Source organism: Lepisosteus oculatus, chromosome 8 (genome assembly GCF_040954835.1).
Source record: "Lepisosteus oculatus isolate fLepOcu1 chromosome 8, fLepOcu1.hap2, whole genome shotgun sequence".
Lineage (NCBI taxonomy): Eukaryota > Metazoa > Chordata > Actinopteri > Semionotiformes > Lepisosteidae > Lepisosteus > Lepisosteus oculatus.
The window spans coordinates 33,521,653-33,530,845 of NC_090703.1; the positions used below are offsets into that span (position 1 = coordinate 33,521,653).

Consider the following 9,193-nt stretch of genomic DNA (forward strand, 5'->3'; position numbering starts at 1 on the left):
GCATAAAATATTTCTGCGTAATTAAAATATTTCTGATAAAGGTAGGTTGTGTACTTTTGTCCAACTGAGCAATCTTGCTTTCATAAAATATACCAACTTTTTAATGACTGATGATTAACATGCTGTAATACACAGTTTAAATTTAAAAGCTCAAATGCTGTACATGAGAGGTTAAGCTTTATTGGCTCCTCCTGGCGGTTTTACAAGGTTATTCCGGATATTTTCCTGTATGACGTCAAATTACACGTCGATACACCGCGTGATACTGTGTGACACTACGTTTTGATGCGACACGCCCACCGTGGTATACCGCGAAATACCCCACCCATTTTGAATGGCTGCATCTGTATAAACAGAGTTTGAAACAATAGATGAGAGTGCAGGACCCTAGTGGGTCGGTTTTGCTTTTCTTGAGATAGAAGGTCAGTGTATCGGAAGATAAGATGGAGATGTCGGATAAGCAGGGTTGAGAAGAAGGTCGAAGGATGTGGAAGCAGCGGTAATTTCAGAGCATCTTAGGAAGCCAAAGAAGGCTAACAAGAATAAAGATTTAAGAGTGCGGTCGACCCAGGGTGAGTGGTAACCCGACCTGAGAACATAGTTGCATGATTCGAGGATGTCTGAGGTAAGTGGTGCGCGTTGGTTCGGAAGTGGTTTTTCAAGCCATTGAAAGCCTTTAAGCAGGAGAGTAATTTAAGTGTGGATAAGGGAGGGACGGGTCTTGCCAAAAAGGAGTTTATGGAAGAAGTGGATACCGCACAGGTATACTTTGGTGGTGGATGCGTGTACCTTGAGTGAGTTTCTAAAATAGCAAACAAAGGATGATACGGTGAGAATATCGAAAGAAGGAAATTTTACGTTTGCAGAGAGGTGGAAGGATTGGAAGCCCTTCCAGGCAGTCCAGTAAGAGTTGAGAGTTCGAGGGGGGATCCCTAAGAGGATAGTTTGCTGGGCCAGCTGGACATAGTGATTGGAAGGATGATTCAGAGGAAAGTGAGTTCCGAATAGGGAGGTACTGTGCATGGGTTCGTTCTTTCATCTGGTGCCAAGTTCCTGAATTTCTGAAATTGAAAGCGAGAGAGAGTCAACTATCTCATTAAGGTGGCCTGGAATGTGAGCAGCTACAAAGATGAATTGATGTGTGAGAGAAATCCATTTAAGGCAGCGGAGAAATTTCATGATAGATCGGGATGAAGACGTTCTTTGTTGATTATATGGACTACTGCATAGTCGTCCGAATGGATAAGGACGGATTTTTGTTTCCAATTGTGGCCCCAAAGAGAAGCGGCAACGACAATTGGAAATATTTCGAACAAGGCCGATGACTGGTCGGCGAGTGGGATTGAAGAGAATTCAGGAGGCCAAGGGGCCGCAAACCATTGGCCCTTGTAATAGCCTCTGAAAACGACTGAGGGGGCTGCGTCTGTGAAAAGCTGGATAAATCTCGCGCCGTCGGAGAGGAGGTCATCGTAGAAGAGAGATATGCCATTCCAGTTGGCCAAGAAAAGCTGCTAAAGCCTGAGCTCAGATTTGCAGTCGGCTGAAAGGCTTACGTGGTGGTAAAGAGAGGGCACGGAAGAGGCGAGGTTGAGAAGATAGGAGATGAACAACCGTCCTTGAGGAATGATACGCATGGCATAATTGAGTTGGCTGTGCAGAGAGAGAAGTTCCCTGTTTGTGCAAGATTTGGCGGAAGAATAGGTAAAGATATATGTCTGGATCCTGTCGATCTTGTCGCAAGGCAGGGAGGCGGAGAAATTGATGGAATTGAGGGTGATCCCCAGGAATTGGATTATATGAGAGGGGCCGGTTGTTTAGTCTGTGGTGGGACATACCCCTAGTTTCCTAAAAACGGAAATAAGTGTGGAGGAGGCTCTTGCAGGTGGGGCATGGGGAAAATCTATGATAAGGAAATCGTCGAGAAGGTGGACGAGAAAAGGAAGCATATAGTTATTCAAGAGGATCCAGCAGAGAGCTTCGGCTAAGGTATCGAAAATTTTTGGGCTACTCCTACATCCGAAAGTAAGGCAGACTGCGAAGAAGAACTTGTTCCGCCAATGAACTCTGAAGAGGTGCTAGAAGTCTGGTTCAAGAGGCATAACTTTAAAGGTGCTGGAGATGTCAGCCTTAGCGAGCCAGGTACCCGGACCTACGATTTTGATGAGAGAAATGGCGTGGTCAATTGTGGCGTAGTGTAGGGAGAAGTCTGAACTAGTTATAAGGCTATTGAGACTTGGCACAAGGGAGTTATGGGGGGCTGACAAGTTGATTATAAAGCGTTTTTTACCGGAATACTTACGGACCGCTATACCGATGGGATTGATGCGGTATGCAGGGAATGGGGGAGAGTCACGTAGGCCGATCACGAAACCGTTCTTAACTTCAGATGCTAACAAGGAATCGACGGACTGGGGATCAGCGGTGGCAGATTGCAAATTTTTACAAAAGATGGAGGAAGAAGGAAGTGTGCACAGGCCTGATGAGAATCCGAAGGAAAGGCTGTTGAGTAAGATGTGGGTGGAAGAGGGGTCGGGGTGACGGAGCAGTTCGGAAGCAAGAGCGGGGATATTGATTGGGGTAGACAGAAAAGCCAGTAGTCGCTGAAGGTGGAGCGAGCATGGAAGGGCCGGCGGGGGCAAGCAGAGCGAGCGTGAGCTTCGCCGCAGAAGCTGCAAATGTGAAGGAAGCAACAAAGGGAAGAGGTACATGTCGAGGAATTGAAGTTGTTGCAAATTTGTTGGCCTCTGATCATCACGATGGGGCAACCGCAAACGTCTCTGGACCGGGAAGGTTTGAAGAAGACCTGGTGGGAGAATTAATGCTGTGGGGGTGAAGGGGCGGAGTCAGGGTTGAGCTTGCGGACGGTATTTGGGCAAAGATTTGATTTATGTGTCCAAGAGGAACAGAAGTCTCAGGAAAGGGCTCTGACGCCTGATGCGGCAGTAAAGCTCATTGTCGAGGGCTCCCCAGTAGGTGCACTGGTTCCATTGGAGTAGGCAGCCAACGGCCTTGGCCGAGAACTGCTTGTGGTAATCGTAGAACAGAGAGCCCTTGAAACGGACAGATAGATCGAGGATGATGTGCATGTAATCGTCGAGTTCCTGACAACGTTCAGGAAAGGCTGAGCACATGATGTGCTGAAAGCCAAGCAGAAGTCAGAAATTCAAAGGACTGAAGCAGAGTGAGGGTCAGAAGATTTGAGAGTAACAGAAATCGAGCCGCAGTCGACTGTTCAGGAATCAGAGTTGTAAGTGGAGGAAGAGAGAAGGTGAGCTAGATTGAAGCCCACACCTCGTAGAGTTTGCTGCTGGAGTGAAAAGTGAATGGGAGGAGGACTAAACTTTAGTGCGTTAGGAGGAGCTGGGGGAGGAACGGCTGTTCGGAGAGAAAAGTCCTTAGTAAAGGGGAGATTGGAATCCAGGGTCGAAGGCTTGGGATGACTGATGCCGTGTTGGACACTGGGGATGGGAGAAGATGAGGAGGGAAGAAGAGCAGAAAGCAGATTGTGGTAGGAGAGGTTAGACGGATCTGGGGTCTGAAGCTCAGTGGCTTGGGATATGGAAGCCGAAGACTGTTGAGGAGGAATTGAAGCAAGGACGAAGGCTGCGTGAAGGACTGAGGAGGCTGCCGAGTTGTCTTGGACGCCAGGGGGTGGGGGAGGTTAAGGGCCACCTGCTGGCTGAGCTGGGGGTCGTTTACTGGATGGCCTTTGGGCTCTAGCTTTAACTTTCACACTTGCTTTAGCACAGATGCTTCTCCGTCTCTGTACCCTTCTCTGTACATCTTCTGTACCAAACTCCCTGATAAGGAAGGAATGTTTTAATTACTCTGAGTCCTTGAGTTTCTTGAGAAAGTAATTCAAAGACTGGAGGGGGGTATGGCAATTGATGAAAGTCACTTAAGACACAAAAGAAAGGTATGAATGGTTTTCCGAATCACATCAAGGGCAGTTTGAATTTGTGCCACCGCATTAATATTTGGTAGTTCACTATTCAAATACAGTTTAAGAAATGTTGCTGTCCTTAAGTTAACGCACTATAATTTTTATAAATAATGTTTAGAAATATAAAAGTAGAATAAAGCGACACCTTTCGGCAAACATTTTTGACAGGTGCCACGCCCCCTTTTTCAGCCACTTGGAGTCCACGGTTGGCGGATGTCCCGCCTTCCCGGGCCTGAGCCTCAGGGTCCAAAAGCCTCGGCCGCCGCAGCCCTCAATTTATAAATAAGTATATGAAAGCGTGTGTTAGGGTTGGAAGAGGACCATGTGTTCCGCGGGGTTGAGTGCTCTCTATTATAACCCTAGGGAATTGGGGAGTTACGGCGGCATGGGGAGTCTGGTGAGGGCCGCGAGATCCGGGGGTGTGAGCGGCACCAGCTGCAGCCAGGTCACCGAGTGGTTGACCCAGACAGCAAGTCTCAAAAAACATCAAGGGCGTGTAAGCACTCACACACACAGTGACCGCGTAAAGTCTCACGGAAAGAACTCGTAGGACAAACAGCATGTGAAATGTGAACCACTTTATTTCATCAATAGGTTTTCAAACACAGAAACATCGTAGTACACACTTTTCAGAAACGTTAAAGGCTCCTGTTTGCAAGCATGTGAAATGTGAACCACTTTATTTCATCAATAGGTTTTCAAGCATATAAACATCGTAGTACACACTTTTCACAAATGTTACAGATTCCTGTTTCCAAGCATGTGAAATACAAACCACTTTATTTCAACAGTAGGTTTTCAGACACAGAAACATCTCAGTACACACGCAGTACCAGCTCCTGTTTGCAATCAACAATTAAATGTTGGTGCGGAAAATTAGTTCAGTACACGTAACTACCACCCCAACATTGCTGAGAAATTTTGAGGCATCTGAAAAAGAATTCATAATCCCCTTGCGCTCCCCATGTCTAAAACCATACGAACCGCACTGGGCGATCCAATCTAACAGAGCAAAAAAATGTGCCTGCATAATCAGCGGATGGTGTTACCACAGGTTCTGTGCAAAACACGTTGTATTTTGGAATACACACTGCAGAAGCCACCAGGCTTCCGTTTCTGATCTGAAAACATCAGATCTGCGATAATTTCATTCATGTTCTTGACATACAGATGTAGCCATTCAAAATACATGGTACAAATCCGCAGTATGGTAAACTACCCACAAGCCACCGCAGGGCATCGCGGTAAGTGATTGGCTGGCCAAAATGACTGACAGGGGCACTAGTGGTGCAGTGGTTGGTAGTGAAAAGATTTAATCATTTAATCTCTTTACTGTGCACATTTTAATCTGCTTAGTATTGAATATTTATATGGAATTTTATCACTAAAGGGAAATTTTAGTAGCTGAGCATAAAAAGAACAGGAGCATAACGCATCTGGAGGTCATAAACGATATTAATTTAGGAACATAAACATTACTGTATGTAAACTGTACTGTGTATGGCTGGTCTTGATAGTTTAAAGAAAAAATACACACCAGTCTCCATTTCTCCCTAAACATTTTAAGCATGAAAGTTTTATGAAACGGTACCCAAATATGCGATTACTGTATAGAATGAATTTTAATTTAAAAAAATTATTTAACACGAAAATTAAGCTGTTTACATCTTCCGCCTGAGAACAGTCACCTGTTGCTACCCAACGCAGAAACACAGCCACCAACTAGCAAAGAGAGTACATTAGCTAGCCAATATGATAAAGAAATAAATGATTATTTTGTTTATTTCTTTGCACATTTATTTGAACATTTCCATTGATTGTACAAGCACTTGGAAACTGTCCAATCCCTAGTTCATCAGGCATTTTCTTTTAGGCTGCGGGCATTCTCCTGGTCTGGCGCTGGTCTGTGTCTTCTAGGATATAATGTCAGCGATTTTTTGTTAAATTTGGGTTTCCAATAACGCCGCAGCAAACTCTTGTTTTTATGTCCACTATAACAGACAATCTCCTTTGCTTTTAACTTCAAAACATCAAATATATCAAACCATTAAACTCTCTCAAATTCCTCCAATTATCATAACCCCGCCCCTTATGCAAAACAAAACCAATCCCAGTTTATCCTGTTTATCATAAACAAAATCCACCTCAATTTTCAACATAAAGCATTACACAAAATCAATACCTCATCACTCCATACTCAACAACCATAAATCACAAACAGCTAGAACATGTAACTCCACATTCCCAAATTGACCTAATTTCAATAGCCCCGCCCCTTATGCAAAACCAACATCCCTCCCCTGTTCTCTCTCTCCACTGGCGTTTGTAATCGTTTTTATTTTTAAATACATTTTAGCAAAGTCATGTATTTTAAAAATCTTAAGATTTCTATATTTATGTCTTTATTTAGTGGTTTCATAAGTGACAAAGGCTAAACTTTCTTGGAAAAATCTATTTTATGTAAACCATGTTTGTTATTAAATCATTTAGGGCTAGAATATGTTCATTGTCTTCCAATGAAAGAAGGGTTCCTTTCGCCGTAGTCGGGTTGACATTAGAAGCTTGCCATACCCAGACTGTTACACCAACGCATTAGCATGTTAAAGCGATTTCATTGAGGAGCCTAGCTTTCTTAACTAGTAAGTACTGTACTTACTTGGTTTTGGAGTGGGGGAGGTGTCTTTTGCTGGAAATCTTGCCCCCTTCTACGTTGAAAATACCTTTGAAACCAGTTTAATTCATCACAGCCAGCACTACCGCAGAGAGGGGGGGTTGTACTTGCAGTGTATCGGTATACAGTAGATGTTTCGGCTGGAGCCAACTACTACGCCGCACAGGTATTATGTTCTTCGTTAATGTCCAAGCCGGAACACATCATTATATCTCATTTTGTATTTCTTTAAAAAGAAAAATCATTTGACCAGCCTAACAGTATTGTTGTTATTGTTTTTATCCTGAAAAGCGCTTTGAGGAGCCACCTTTAAAGGCACCATATACAATAAAGTTGATTATTAATACTATTGTTAATTTGCTGGACAGAGAGGTGAACATTATTACGCAGAAGACAAAGATAGCGATTTACGTTGCATTGTGCATTGTGCTGCTGTAATACAGTTTTAAATAATTAAAAGTCTAAACAGTATCAGCTTTATTACGCTGGGCAAATGTTCCAAGGTCAAATTCTTCCAGCACGGGGGTACTTTTAAAGCGGAGACGACGGCACCGAAATTTTTTGGCGCGCCTTCTCTTTAAAGCCCTGGCCAAATATGAAGACAGTACTTACAGTTATAATTCAAACGGAATTAAAAAGTACACAACCCAGTTACCATGGTGGTGCTTGTGATCATTGCGTTTAACCAACGAAACAGGGCAAAAAATCAGTCACATGACTCTGGGGCAGAGTTTCGAAAGCTTAACCTATCAGCAATAAAGCGAAATTTACTCGATAGGCTACCTCAAACTGTCAGTTACACGACTGTGTATGTCGCTTAAGCCACTCCCATTTGGCATTTTAGTTATGGAGGCGAGAAGACGCCCCCCCCAGGTGTCTGATTTGTCGCCACCTTTAACTGTTCGGTGACCGAATCGGAGTAGCTACAAGTACGAAATAAAGTTAATAAAGTAAATATTAACATATATTTTTGTGGTAAGAGGGCGCAAAACATCAGTATTTACTGCTATTAATTACTGTACGATTTATAGTTGAAATCTGAGCCTAGATATAAAGTTAAAATCTCGACAAAGCAATGTAGGAAATACAGAGAAAATAAATCCTTTCTGACATCTACAATCAGTTTCGATCAAGGTCTCTAAAACGAACAAGAAAAAGAGGATTTTCGGAGGGCAATTTTGCTGTGTTTATATAGAATAAGTGATTTATGAGCAATCTAATTTCTTGTTCATTTAAAACAGTGAAATATCAGCTGCAAAAGATCGCACCAGAAACAGCACTCTCTCTGCCTGTCATAGACGTTCAGGAAAGGCTGAATGAAGTCATGTCAAGTACAATAATTTGGTGATCAATAATAACAGTTGTAGGACAAGAAACAAAAGATAGTGAAAACTTAAAGCTAAAACTCAAATTCATTCTACAAATTAATGCAAATGAAAATTCAGGACATTAAAGTGCACAAAAATGCACATGGGCAAAAAGTTTTAGAAATGGAGCAGGTGTTGCTTTGAAATAAACAAACAGAAAAAAAGCCATGGCTATAGTGCAGAAGAGGGATGCAGGAACACTTGCTTAGATATACAAAAAATCACAAAAAGGTGTATGTTACAAAAGAACATGCAAACATGTTCATCATGTACATGAACATGTACATCAATTTCCCTTCGCTATCAATAAAGTCTTATCTATAAACATGAAACAGAGTGAGGAATCAGAAAATTATCATGCATAAAAAACAGCAATTCTGTCAGTGAGCCCTAAATGAATTAATAGCAACCATAGTTTCATGGAGGGCTTCTCATATAGTTGGGCATTCAAGTAGATTGGCAGGTGAAAGGATTTGTAAACATATTTTGTTAAAGCAAGTCAGTTTTTTCTGCAACACATAAAATACATTTTTCCAAGAAGGTTTAGCCTTTGTCACTAATGAAACCACTAAATAAAGACATAAATATAGAAATCTTTTCATTCAATGTTGGTAGCAGGATGAACTGTCAGGTTGAGCTAAGTGTATACAGATGCAGCCATTCAAAATGCGCGGTAAAAACCCGCGGTACAGTAACCTACCCACAAGGCACCGCGGGGCACCGGAGGGCACTGCAGGGCAAGTGATTGGCTGGCCAAAATGACCGACAGGGGCACTCATGGTGCATTGGTTGGTAGTGCAAAGATTTAATCATTTAATGTCTTTACTGTGCACATTTTAATCCGCTTAGTTTTGAATATTTATATGGATTTTACCACTAAAGGGAAATTTTAGTAGCTGAGCATAAAAAGAAGAGGAGCATAACGCATCTGAAGGTCATAAACGATATTAATTTAGGAACATAAACATTACTGTATGTATGTAAACTGTACTGTGTATGGCTGGTCTTGGTAGTTTAAAGAAAAAATACACACCAGTCTTCCATTTCTCCCTAAACATTTTAAGCATTAAAGTTTTATGAAACGGTACCCAAATATGCGATTGCTGTATAGAATGAATTCTAATTTAAAAAATTATTTAACACGAACATTAAGCTGTTTACATCTTCCGCCTGAGAACAGTCACCCGTTGCTACCCAACGCAGAAACACAGC

At 42.4% G+C, this 9,193-nt stretch overlaps 1 pseudogene; it reads right to left on the reverse strand.

Moving 5' to 3' along the window:
- Positions 1 to 983: 983 nt before the first annotated feature.
- Positions 984 to 2,708, reverse strand: LOC102682843 (uncharacterized; annotated as a pseudogene).
- Between the last annotated feature and the right edge of the window lie 6,485 nt (positions 2,709 to 9,193).